Source organism: Callospermophilus lateralis, unplaced genomic scaffold (assembly GCF_048772815.1).
Source record: "Callospermophilus lateralis isolate mCalLat2 unplaced genomic scaffold, mCalLat2.hap1 Scaffold_63, whole genome shotgun sequence".
NCBI lineage: Eukaryota > Metazoa > Chordata > Mammalia > Rodentia > Sciuridae > Callospermophilus > Callospermophilus lateralis.
In genome coordinates, this window is record NW_027514713.1 from 16,053,040 (window position 1) to 16,066,775 (window position 13,736).

Consider the following 13,736-nt stretch of genomic DNA (forward strand, 5'->3'; position numbering starts at 1 on the left):
GTCATAGAATCAAGGCTGTGGCAGGGGATTAGCTTAAGGTCCCCAGGGCCTGGTTCTTCCTATAATCAAACCTGTCAGTCAAATGTGCACCCCTAGGAATCTATCTGCCAGGTTAGAAGTCTTGCCTTGCTTGCCCCTCCAGCTCCTCTGACTGGATGCATATGTGTTGGACTTTGGAAAGGATGTGGAATGTGTGTGCAACTCTTATTGCCTACGAGACCTTGGAAGGCACTGTTCTAGGGAGGTAGATGCTGGAGCCCACCTCCCCTTGGGGTTTAGGCCTGCTCTTTGATGGGGTTTTCCTCTCATCCCCACAGTATCCCCACATCATCCAGTTTATACCCTTCCCTGGGGCTGCTGGAGGCCCTGCCATCCTTGCCCTGCTTCGGTTCTACAATTGGCAACTCCACACCCACAAGATGGTGCACACACTTCTGGTGCCTCTTAACTGGGCTTCTGCCCTCTCCCCATGACTTCTGGGTTCTGGCAAGCCTGGACACTTAGGCTTCTCGAGTAGCGACACAGAGCATGTTCCTACCTTGGTAATGCAGTATTTTCTGAGTCCTTCTAGACTTTGATTGGATGATGATATTTATAACCAAAAGGTCCTATTACATCTTAAGGGCTTCTAAGGCTGGTTGGGATGAGCTGTCTTACATACAGTTGATTAACTACAACTTCTTCAAGCCTTGATGAGGGGCTGGATTTGGCATTTATTCATGCATCAGACATTCTCTCTCCATCTATCCATCTGCTCAGTCATATAATAAAAGTATCTGTAAGGATGAGTCTATTTTTTCCACCCCCATACCATATAGATTGTTACCCTATATAAGAATGTAGGTGTCCCAATGATGTGAATATACTTTGTATATAACCAGAGATATGAAAAATTGTGCTTTATATGTGTAATATGATTTGTAATGCATTCTCCTGTCATATGTAACAAATTAGAATTTAAAAATAAAAAAAGAATGTAGGTGTTCATCAGAAGGAGTTTCAAAATTTCTGCTGGATCTTGGCCCAGTAGTGGGTGCCCTTTATATATCTGGTGGTCCTGGGAGAGAGCACATTTTGAAAGATCTACATACAAGGTCTGCTACTGAGTCCCAATGGATCGGATGGACTTACAACTTATAGGGCAGATTTTTATTCCCTGAGAAGGGATATTTATTCTTGCAAGGTATGAATCTCCAAAATATGTGTTGGACTCTGGAAAGGATGTGGAATGTATTTGCAACTCTTATTGCCTACAAGACCTTGGAAGGCACTGATCTAGGGAGGTAGATGCTGGAGCCCACCTGGGCTTATTCTAAGCTGATCAGGCTTGAGAAGTAAATGCTGGGTTGCCTGGTAGGACATGGGTGAGCCCTTGGGCAGGGATAGAGTTTCCCAAATGGTGAAAAGAGATTTTAACATGGGGGTTCGAAGAAGAAATTCCCATAGATGTGCCAGCATGAGGACCGGGAACAAGTTTGGTGTGGGGTGTGACCAAATGGAGGACCACCGTCAAGAGATTTAACTTCTTAGATATTCCTTTAGATATGGGAAAAGATACATTTAGTGCTCACTTTTAAAGTCTTTTTCCTTACATGTTATAATTTTCTCCAAGGCCTCTAGTGGATTGGGGAAGTCCTAACTTTGAGGGCAGGCCTGTGGAGGGATATGAGGACCTGGGGCATGCTGGGAAGGAGATTGCCTTGTTCTCTGTCCCTTCTTCTTTTTTGGAGGCCTTGATGCAGCAGCTGTGCCCAGAGTGCAGCTAAGCAAGGTAGAACAGTTAGTTAAGAGGAGGCCAGGCCTCCATACAGGAGATGATGCCCTTCTTTCTCAGATTCATCAGAAGGAGTGGACCCCTAAGGCAAAGGGAAGGCTGGCCTTAGGTGACACACTGCTGGTAACCTGTTTTGGGTGCTGAGGACACATGGAAGATTAGTGACAGCCTTGGTGGACCTTGAGAAGTTTAGGACCTGAATAATCCAGTATTGAAAAAGTACAGGCCCTTAACAGATGTGCATTGAGGGCCTTCTGGGGTCAGGGGAGGACTTACCAGAGGGCTCTGGGAGTTTATTTCATCTGGGCTTGAAGAAAAGTGTGTGCAAAGGCCCACAAGTGTGAAACTCTGAGGGTGTACCTGGGGCTTGTGCACTCTCCCATGAAGCCAAGTGTGGTGTAGGTGGGGACAAGAGAGGTGGGTGGAGGAGGGCCTGGGATTCCCCATTGGTGGAAGTGGTAGGTTGCCTTGGCTAAGGGCATCTGAAGTGCCAGGCTAAGCAGCTTATTCTGTACACAGCCTGAAGGGTCATGTAGTTAGTAATGATTCTCATAGTAGCATCACCTAGAAACACGCTGGAAATGCAAAATCTTGGGACAAACCTACTGATTCAGAAATTCTGGGGGTGGGGCCCAGAAACTCTGCTTTAATAAGCTCTCAAGGTGATTCTGATGCAGACCTACGTTTGAGGAGCACTGTTGTTAGTGGAAAGAATACTAGAAAGGAGGGCATGTAGGGTGGGTGGCTGCCCTGGGTGGGGATGGGAAGTGGGGGAGGCACTGAACTTATGTGCCAAATCCATGACCTCTGAGCAATGTGCTCTCTCCTTTAAAGGACTCAAGCACCACAGTACGTGCATGTAGACGGAAGGCCGGAGACTTGCTGAAAATCTCTAAGTACTGGAGCCATGTCTGCACCCAGTCTGGCCTGACTGGGGGCAGGATGTGGCCTGGGCTGTGCAGCACAAGGTTGTGTCAGAGGTGCTTGGACATTTGTCTTGCGAGATGAGACTTGGGGTTGTGCTGACCCTCTGGAGGTCCCTTTCTTTGACAGTTGTGACCTGAAAGGTTTACAAGTGACTTTGGGACCTTGGACTGAGACTTCTTCCCGATCATCCTGAGAAGAGCTACTATGTCTCAACAGAGGCCACCAAACACTTTTAAACACAAAATATTCTTTTATTTGTCAACGAAGGCTACACGGGATCACTTCTGGTTTTGTTTTTATGCTTTTTTTTTCCTAGAAGGTATCTACATCTGCATTTATTTACAGCCTTGTTGGTATTTACACAGTCAAGAATACAGTGTTAGAAACACAAAAGTATTGAGAAAAAAACTTCTCAAAATTAGTTCCAGACTTCAGGAAAACTATTTCCACATGGTAAGGCCAGAGTCTCCAGTGTTGGTCGTCCAGAGGCAGCTTGGAACAGTCCTTCTGCTGAAGCTGCGGGTTCAGAAGTCCTCAGAACAATAGGCAGACTTAGAAAAGTGGGATTCTGGTGTGGGGGGTGAATCTGGGGCTGCCAAGGCCCTGCCACACACCTGCAACTCAGCTTCTGCCAGGAGAGCTGAGCCTGCGCAAGATCAGGCCTCCCTGGGCAGTGTGCCCTCAGAAGAAATCACATTTTCTTGGGGACCAGGAGGTCATCCAGTCTTATGCCTTTGGCATTCCAGAGGGGGAAAGAAACATGACGAAAGACCCCACCCAGGTCTCCCTGACTCTGATCTTGTGCATCCACAATGAAACCTCAGAGTGTACCAGTGTCTGGGGCAGTCAAGTACACAAGGCTGGTTTTGAGAATGTAAAGGTTGGAGAAGATAAAGTTTCTCTCTGTCACCTGAGCAATGAGTCTTTGAAATGAGTTTGCTGTTTTTGGAAGGTTAAATAAAAGGGCCTTGAACTACAGAGTTCTTTTTTTAAAAATATTCCCTCCCCTCCAATAAAATATAGACAGGTGCATGAATCTAGCTGGGAATGATGTGCCTCAAATGGAGGGCTTTCAGTCCGAGAGCAGAGCCCAAGGGAAAGGAGAGACTGGGTACCTTCTGGGACCCCTCAGGCAGCAGGCCCCCTAAACTGGGACCAGGAGTCACCTTCTTGGCTGAGCAGCTGCTGTGAGGAATGGATAATAGACTCTGGTGATCAAATACCAAAGCCTGGGTCCCTGCTGAGGACCAGTGGCCACAAATCTTAGCATCACTGTTCTCGCCATGTGGCTGCTGCAAATGGTAAAAGTGTATTCTAAGATTTCACATCAAAAGCCCTGTCTTTGCAGAATGAAGATCTCTGCCATCTATAAAGGTGACTGAAAAGTTACAATGAAAACGGTTCTTCTGGTTCTTTAAAGAACTGGGTTCCTCTTTTGGTGTCTATGGCACATGGCCCAGCTTACCTCCCTTGCCTCTCCATCCTCTGTGCCCAAGACCCAGCCCACCCTGATTATTTGGAAGCACACTTTCTGGCCATTCTCAACCTCCAGTCAGTTTCTTGGGGATTATTTCAGACCTTCCATCCCTAAGTCGAAGCCAGGCCCTGGTGAGGTCTTTGGATGGTTCTCAGTGAGTCATTTTGAACCAAGTGTCGGGGGCTGTCAAAGTGTGGTTTACCCTGGAGTTCCTTGCCTTTCTCCTTCCATCGCTGCTCTGCCTCTAGGGATGTCTGTGTGAAGGGTGGCTACAAAGGAACTCACTGTACGAAAGACAAGTTGGAGAATTTGTAAGGTCTTATTTAAAGTAGCGGCAGAGGAACAAAAGGTGAGGGGCTGACTGGCAGTTGTGGAGAAGGCAGGAACTATTCAAAACTAAATCTTCTTCCAGGGTCAGAAGCCAACCTCTTGCAGAATCATGACCTGGGCCAGTGTTGGAGGCCTGGTCATGCTATCGAATGGACAGATTTTGGTTGATCAGTGCCAAGAGTGCTGGGATTTATTGGTTAGAACCTACTATGTAGGCACAGGAGCTCTGCTTATGCCTTCAAATTCATCCTTGGTATGGGATTGGGACTGGTGATCTCAGTGGGAGGACAGACCAAAAGGTGAGGCCTGGAGTCACCCGCCAGTCCCAGTGGAAACGAGCTCAAATGGGCCAAGGTCATAGCACCTGCTCCAACATGACAGCACCAGTGTGAAACGGTGATACCTGGCACTGCCCACCTTGCAGATAAGCTCCTTCTCTAAAGCTTTGGGATGCTTCCACTTGTCCTCCCCACTCCTCCCCCCAGAAGCTGTGCCTTCTTGGTGGTATGAAGACCAGGGAAAGTATGGGATCATTTCCTTAAATAAAATAATACCCAATAATTTTGTGTTTTTGATCCTTAAAAGTCTACTCTATTCTCTTGGGGGGGGCAACTGAAGAGGGACACAGGCTAGGGAGGAATAGGAAGATGAGTCCCTTGAGCCACATGCTGTCTTTGCCCCAAGAAGACATCCACAGCAGGTCTTGATGATGTCAGGCAGCCAGGATGGGACTGGCCAACTAGGCCAATGGGCAGGAGAGCTTTGCCAAGGGCTCCTTACAGCAAGAGTACAATTTTGAGAGGCATAAGTCTCCTTTGGATTAAACAAAAACAAAAACAAAAACTTGTGTTCTTTAGGCCAAACTGCTTTCCATCCCATCCAAGAACAATCCTGTCAGATGGGAGCCCCCATCGCCAGCTCATGCCACACACAGTGGACCTGAGAAACAGCAAATCTGATTTGGCAGAGCTCTGGATCCAGAGACGATGGGCCACCAGTGGACAAACAGGCCATAGCACACTGTTGAGGCAGTGTGACTTTTTTTGGAAACAGGAAGAGCACTTAGCGAAACACATCCTCTTATCCCAGTGGGATGACGTAAGGCGAGATATCCCCTCCTCGAGAAGCTTTGGATGCCTCCCTCTGCCAGGCAGAACCCAAGCTACATGTTGCTCCAATTCTCATACAGTAAGAGCCCTTCTTGGTTTCATGAACTCATTTCGTATTCTGAAGACTCTGTGAATAAGGCTATAAAGGTGCCATGAGCTTATCAGTCCAACAAGGTTTCCACGGGAATAGCTGACTCAGAACTCATTCTCCACACTTAATGTAAATGTAACCCATGAAAGTCCCATTTTCTAAGAAGCCCAGCTCAAAAGGAAGCATTTGGCTTCCCCTCCTGTCTCCCAGAGCCTCCTGTGAGTGGTAATGACAATGGTAATTAGGCAGATGCACCAGGAATGGAATCCTTGAACAAGGAGCTCCCGGCTCATGCTGTTACCTTCCTCTGCCCTCCTCCCTTCCCTTGGCCTGCTGGCTGCTGCGTCCTGCTGGGCAGCCTTCCAGCTGTGGGCTGCACCTGCTCCGGGTCCCTTCGTAGGTCTCCAAGGGAACCATGTCAGACTGGCCTCCCAATATGTGTACTGGTCTTAGAAACTGTCCCTGATCCTGGTGGGACTGAATGACACCGACAGATCACACCCAGTTAGCTCTCTCTCCCTTATCTTAAAAAACAAAACAACAACAACAACAATAACAACAACAAAAACCCTAGCCCCAAACCAAACAACAACAACAAAAACCCTAGCAGGGCTTCTCTAGAGGGAATTTCCTGGGTGCCCAGGCTGCTGCACCCCAGCTTTGGGATGGTCTACACAAGGGAGGCAGAGGAGACTTCCGAGCTGGTTAGAAGGATTCCTGGCTCAGGCCTTTGCAGAGTCCTCTCTTTGGCTGACTTTTTTTTTCTTATGCATCTTTCCAGGATCAAAGGCCACCAAGCACCTCTCTCCACATGCCTATTTCTCAGGAGTGGCAGCTGAACAATGGAAGGAAGATACCTGAAGTCAAGGGGAGAGGGTTTCTTTCCCCTCCCTGGAAATGGTGCCGCCATGGAGGGTTCACCGTGCAGTGCTGGTTCTCACATCTGGCTTTGGGAGAGAGGAGGAGATGAGCAAGGGACATCATGGAGGATCAACCAATCACAGACATCCTGGGTGCTGTCACCTCTTGGAGAGGATGGGGCTCATAGCCCCAGGATGTTATGTTACCAGACTGGGGGAAGGAGTGGGGAGACGTGTTCTCTATCCCAGTATGGGGGTGGCACCAACAACTACATGAAATTTGCAAAAGGGGAAGAGGGTTTCATTTAGCATTAAAATATAAAGCCTGGACAGGAGTTTGGGGCAGCTTGAAAAGGTGCTGAACAACATCATGACATTTTCCAGAGCAAGATGTAACCATCTGTGGTCCTCTGGAGGTACAAAACACAGTGAGTAAAAAGCCACCAGTCCCCTGCAGGAGCCCAGCAAAAGCTCCTGAGTTCCTCCAGGCCCATTACACTCTGCACCCCCACTCCTGCACAACCCCCTGTCAAAGAAGAAAGGGGTGCACATGAGACACCTTAGCACAGACACTCATGTCTCACATCACACTGGGTACCTAGGGACAGACAAGGACACACTCTAGATGTGTGCCCCAAAGAGAGAAGAAACATACCCCGAACAACAGGAAAAATTCCTCAAGGAGAAGGGGAACAAAAGACAGAGTTTTCATTGTGATCACACTACAGAAAAAGAAAAAAACCTTCTGTTCTTTGCAAAAAATGTGTGAAGGCCAAATTTGTGTCTTTTTCTTTTCTTAAAAAAAGAATGTTGCATGAATTAACAATGCAACCAGTATCTTTTTGTTTGTTTTCTGCACTTGTTAAAAAAAAGGATTTTTTTTTAAAGTACAACACAGTCAGGTATGTGGCCACAAAAGAGTAGCTGTCTTTGGCAAGAAGTCCAGGCCTTGGCCCTCTCTGTCACCTTCGGCCCATCTCGCTCTGTCTCATGAAATGGATATTGTTGGAGCTGTCCGACAGTTCTGGGTACTGCTCGACAGAGATCACGAAGAAGCCGTTGTAGCCTTGCACCCGCCCTGTGTTCAGCACCTGCTGCTTCTCCCCCTCTGTCCAGGCCCTCAGGCCCTCCTCCCCTTCCCACAGTCTCTGCTGCTCTCGGGCCCAAGCCTGGCGCACAGCTCTCTGCCGGGCGAGCTCAAGCACCCGCGCCTTCTCTTCGTCCAACGTCGTCCCATAGCGGGTGTTCAAGCACAGTGCCCCATACTGGAGCTGGATGTCTATGTAGCGTCTAGTCCTGCCGTTAAGCATGGTATTGATTTGGGACACGGTGACATTGACCCCATTCTCCAGGGTTCGCCGTCCCCCACTGAGGCCCAGGATGGCCAAGTCACCTTCTGAAGGCCCTGGTTTCACAAAGTAGTGGGTGTCCACCCCGTCAATGGTGAAGTGCAGGTTCTCTAGGTAGTGGGCATTGTTCAAGATGGCAGCAACCCTCCGTCCATCCTCGTTGGCCACACTGATGATGTCTGTGGTCACTCAACCATCCTTCAAGGCAAACTTGACCCCCTTGCCAAAGACTGAGCCACTGGATGCAAACTTCTTTGTCTCAGGGGCCTGCTGGCAGCTGGTGATTGTGGAGCCGTAGAGCTGATCAAAGCGTTCTAAGGTGACGAAGGCCTTGAGCTGCTTCTGCACTTCACATTGTACCCCAAGGATAGACTGATGAGGACAGAGAGAGAGAGAGAAAGAGAACAAGAGAGAGAGAATAAGACAAAGGGGAAAAGCAAACCACAAGAATATGGAAAATCCACTTAAATAAATCAAGTCTGTACATATTTATTAACCAGTAGCCTGTATCTCTACTGCTGACCACAAGATGGCTAGCTGTCCATTATCCACCATTCATACCCTTCGATTCAGAGACTGTTCAAGGAGCATCTATTCTGGGCCAGGTCCTTTTCTGGGCACTGGAGGTACTCAAATAAGTCAGACATCACCTTTGCCCCACAATAATTCATTGTTTCATGGGGAAAGTCAGATGTGACAATAATGATTGCCATCAAATGTGACCACCGGTGGTCTAAGAGAGATAATAATAGGAGCTATAGCTAACATTTCTTGCTTTTAAGCTAAATAATTATCACTGTCTCTTTTGATCATCATAATAACTTTATGTAGTGGATATTTTATAATTCCAATTTTACTTTTAAATGAAAGAAACCAAGGCTCTAAGAAGTTATAAATAGTTCATAGTTATATGACTGACATCAAGTCAACATTCAAACCCAGTTCTGTCTGATTCTTGAAGCTCGGTTTCAAGGGCTGTTATTATAGGGAGAAACAAGGCTCAGAAGTATCCCAGCCTGAAGGGAGAGGACAAAGAGAAGGTGGGTTTTGAGGACAGGTTCATGCTTCAGCTGGGACTTGAAGAATGTGAGGGGTGATATTAGGGGGAGAATGGCAAGAAATGCAGAAAAAGAGGAAAAGTGGTGATCTGAATCAATGTGCTTACTCTGCTTTATTGCTCTTAACCATGTATACAGATAAATTGCCAGAAGGGCCTCTATTGTGCTTCCTTGGGGGTCCTCAGGTGTTCCCGCACTTGGCTGCTTTGGGGGACAGGCTGGGCCTTGCCAACTTGGTGTATCATCTACTGTCCCTTCCATGGCTCTGGAGATCAGGGAAGCCATGTTTGGGATGGCTCCAGGGCCTCATCAGGAAACTCAGGGAAATGGCTTTAGAAATAGGCCCATCAGCCTCCCACTGAAATTAAGTCCTCTTTATAATTAATAGAACCCTGTCTGTGAACAATTATTTCCTAGAGTTTCACGAAAGCTGGAGTGCTCAACAACAAATATCTCCGATGCTTGCCAAGGGCGGAAATCAATAATGCATCGACAGGCGAGGTTGGCAAACAGGCAGTCAGAGACAGGGACTGAGGAATACAGCAGGGAACCTGGTGGGGGAGGAAGAGCTACGCTCTAGAATCATCCCTGGTGACTGCAGATGCTGGGACATCTGGGGCAGGGCCGGGGTGCTGGGGAGCAGGTGTTGGCAGAAAGAGGATGGGCTCTGTGTTTGGGCAACCCCGAATTTTCAGCACCTTCCTCTGACCTTCCCAGCTGAGTATCCTTGGGTAAGTTTCTCTTTGAACCCTCATCCCATCTGTAAAATGGGCTCTTTTTTCTTTCAATCATTTATTCATTCAACAAAAGTTTTCTGTGTACCTATATTGTGCTAACCTGTAGGCTGGGTATTAAATGAGACCCAGAACTTAACTGATTGGAGCTACGTGTGGGGAGCGCTTTGCAAGAGGACAATACAGACGGCTAAGTTGAGGCCTAAAGGAATCAGTCTGAAATAAGAAATAGGGATGCAAAAGCTTCCAATCACTAGCAGGACACCATCTGGCAACCCCGCTTTCCTCCACAGCCTGTTGTCCTCCAGGCTAGGATCCCCTCAAAGTCCTATTCATCTCTGCACTCACTGGGCACAGCAAAGGGCTGGGCATGGAGTCCGCTTCTAGTACAGAATTTATGAATGGCAGTGGAAAAGAAGGGACAGAGAAGGGGAAAAATGAATGCAAAGAGTGAGCGGGTGGGGCTAGACTGTTTTTAAAGATCTTTCCAGCTGTATAATTCTGTATTTGAAATGGGGTCATAAAAGGAAGACAAAAAAAATAATGCTTTTGGGGCACCTACAGTATACCAGGCCCGGCACTCAGCAAGATGACACAGAACAGAAACCTGGTTTGAATCCCTTCCTTGCTGTGTGGTATCGAAAACCCTCAGGCATTAAATCTGTAAATCGAGAACAGTTACACAGTGGGATATTTTTGAGTTAACGTATGCAGAATACCTCACACGAGGCCAGGTGCATTAGGTGCTCAAAAAATATCACATTTGTATTTAGAACACACTTTCTCCCCCTGCACCTTTGCCCAGATATTGACAGAGGATTTTTATTTTTGTGAAACTCCACACTTATTGTGATACACAAAGCGCCTTCATATGGCTTCTGAGCATCTGTGTGTCCCTGCAGCTGGGTTCCAGTGGCCTGCCTAGCAATAGAGTTGCTAAATGTTTGCTGAAATGTTCTCTGGCAGGCCCTGTAGAGTCACTGCCTTGGTTTCCATCACTGACCCCAGCTCTCCTGCAAAGCTGGCAAGACCCTCCTGCAATGTTGAAATGCTTGAGGTGTGAGGTGCTGTCTGAGGAGTTACCTTGCTGTTGTCCCACTCCTGGGTTTTCATCTGTGTATGCACGAGCTCATAGGATGGCTCCATGGCATCCATGTCTGGTTTGGGATATCCAGGGATCACGTTATGCAGCTGGAATCCAAAGGTGAGCAGCCAGCTATTGACATCTGAGTGTGAGAGAAGCAGAAACATCCCCATGAAGTAAGTGCCTTCCGATGCCACTCATCCTAATTCAACACCTAGAGAGGCTGCAGGTGGGGTGGGGGCATGGAGGACTGCTGGTGGAAGAAGTGACTGTTACAAACACTTTGGAAAATGGTTTCATGGTCTAAAGCCCCAGGCGTTCCTGGGACCCAGTGACTCTCCTCCCAGATGTGTACCCAGGAAAGATGTCACTTAGGTAGAACCTAGGTTTCCAGACATCCTTTTCCACTCTCACACCAACCCCTGGGACCTCCAGCTTCGTACTCAGGGACAACTGTTGTGGATGAAGAACCTCCTCTTTGACCAGACCAGTCATTAAAAGGAAACAAAAGAATGGTCAGATCCAGAGGAAGATTTTAATGATTGACTTGCAAAGAGAAAATTCACTGAGAAACAAATGGCCACTCTCTTCTTACCTCCCTTGCAGGGATGAAAGCCTCATGGCCAAAGTGCCACTGGGCATGGAGATGACCTGTACTGAGATCAGTTTCCCTGTGCTCCTGCCTTTTATTTCCTGACAGCCCAAGGAAGCCACTCAACCTCCCTGTGCTTTCATTTTCCAGTCTGTACACTGAGTTTGAGGATCTAATCCCACAGGCAGGGTACTAGTTGGAAATTACCTCTCCCAGCAGGTGCAGGGTTCATTCCAGAGGTGGGATCCACAGAGGTGGGGTGGCCCATGGGGTCAACAGTTGTGTCCCTGTCACTGTGGGGTATCACATTTCTCTCCCATTCAAGGATCTCAAGCTTGTTTTCATTTTAGTTTTAGTTGTCCCTGGGGCCCTCTGCTGGTGTGGAAGCAGGAGGTACAGGCAAGTGGTGGTAAAGGGGAAGCTTAGAAATCCAGGTTCCGTTTCTCACCTGGGCCTTATTAGGTAGGATCACAGAAGGGAAAGAATGTGGTAACTGAGGCCAGACAAAAACCCAGGTCCAAATTCTGGCTTCCCAGCTCATAGTCTACATGACCTTGGACAGTTTACTTAACTTCTCTGAGGTTTAGGTTTCTTGTTTGCATATTGACAATAGAAATGGTTTTAGCCATGCCGTGGAGAAGAATACTGATAGTGTTATCATTTGGGGGCAACTGTCATATAGCGGGAGCTTTTCCAAATCTGTACATAAATTGTTGGATTTAATATATTTGAAGTGGCTGACTCAATTCTTGCCTCCCAGAGGGTTTTCTTTATTTCCCAGCCCCATGCCTCCACACCCTGGAACCCTCATTTTCTCATTTATAAAGGTTGGGACTTGGATCAACTGTTCTCCAGAGTCTCTTTCCTCGCTGAGTTTCTAAGAGTCTCTGATTCTCTGACTCGTGGCAGATGGTTCTTTTGGAAATTTAAACAAACAGAAGAGGAGGGGAAGAAACCTTACAAAGTCATTTTGTTTGAGGCTGAGAACTTGCACCTGAATTTGTAGTTGTAAAGAAAGCTTCTCTCTGGAATGTCATGAATTCCCAGGAAAGCAGGGGGCTGAGAAGAGGGCTGGGCCTTAATTACAAGTGAGAGTGAGGGGAGGTGGCAAATTCCTGTCACACATCTTTCCTTTTTGTGAAGATATATGTTCTCATTGGTGTTCCTACTGTGCTTTTTCTGAAGAGCTGAGAATTGTAACAACATTAGAGATGGGTGTTTCCCTCCAGTTAAAAAGCTTAGTCCCCAGTACCAAAGTCAACCAACCACCCAAACCACCACCACCACCAACAACAACAACAACAAAAAAACCAAACAACAACAAAAGCCTCCTCTTAACCCATCTTAACCCAGACATCAGTGGTGCAGGTGGGGCCAAGGAGGATGATGAAATGCAAGCTCTACTAATCCTTTTGCAGGTACACAGCTTTGTTCTTTACAAAGTATATTCTAATTTTAAAACAAGGGTTTTGAGTTCTAATGCCAGCCTTGCCACGTCTCAGTGAGCCAGTTACTTTACTTCTCTGAACCTCACTTTCTGCCTTTGCAAATGGGGTCACTATTCCCCCCTCCCAGGCTTCAAGTGAAGATTAAGTGCAATGATATATACATTATATCTGGGTTGACATTTTTTGGTCATATTCCCAGCATCCCATTCTGCCTTCTTTTTTGGGTGGGGGTGTTGGTGTGGGGTGGGAGTGGGGGATGAGTATTCATGTAGTTCTAGGGAAGCTGAATCAGTAATGGCTCTTGTGACCCAGGCTGAGTCAATGAGTGTGTGCTGTCTCCAGCCCTAGTTATTGCTTCAAGGGTTGTTATGTGACCTATGCCTTCCTGATTGGAGTGTATGTCAGGAACCCTGAAGAAATCTTTGGAGAAAGAGATTTTTGTTGTTGTTGTTGTCATTGTTGCTGGAAGTGAGGATGCGTATAGCCTACACAGAAATAAAAAGGTCAGGTTTAGTGAGAGTAGTATCTTAGTTTCTCATTAGCGATCTGCTAAAATCTTGACTGCTTATCTGGCACCTCTCTTGTACACCACTGTTTTTCAAACTGTGGGATAGGACCTACTATGTAAGTAAAAACAATTTTGTGGGTCATGACAAGCATATTTCCTGAAATGGAGTAGATTAGACTAGAAAATATGAGCATATCACACGGATTATTTTGCAAGCCTTTTGTTTTAGTGTCTTACTGTGATATAAAAATCTTATTCTCATGGTGGGTTCACAAAGACATTTGATAAAAGCAGCCCTGGGCCATGCATTCCATGAAGGCAGCATTATGCTTGAGTCTGTTCTAGATTCTTAGCAAAACATATAATAATATTTGACTGACTTGAAATATATAATT

General features: G+C 46.9%; 1 pseudogene; it reads right to left on the reverse strand.

Moving 5' to 3' along the window:
- Nucleotides 1-7,460: 7,460 nt before the first annotated feature.
- The window catches only part of LOC143637778 (teneurin-4-like), a 373,204-nt pseudogene continuing 366,928 nt past the window's right edge, over nucleotides 7,461-13,736 (reverse strand).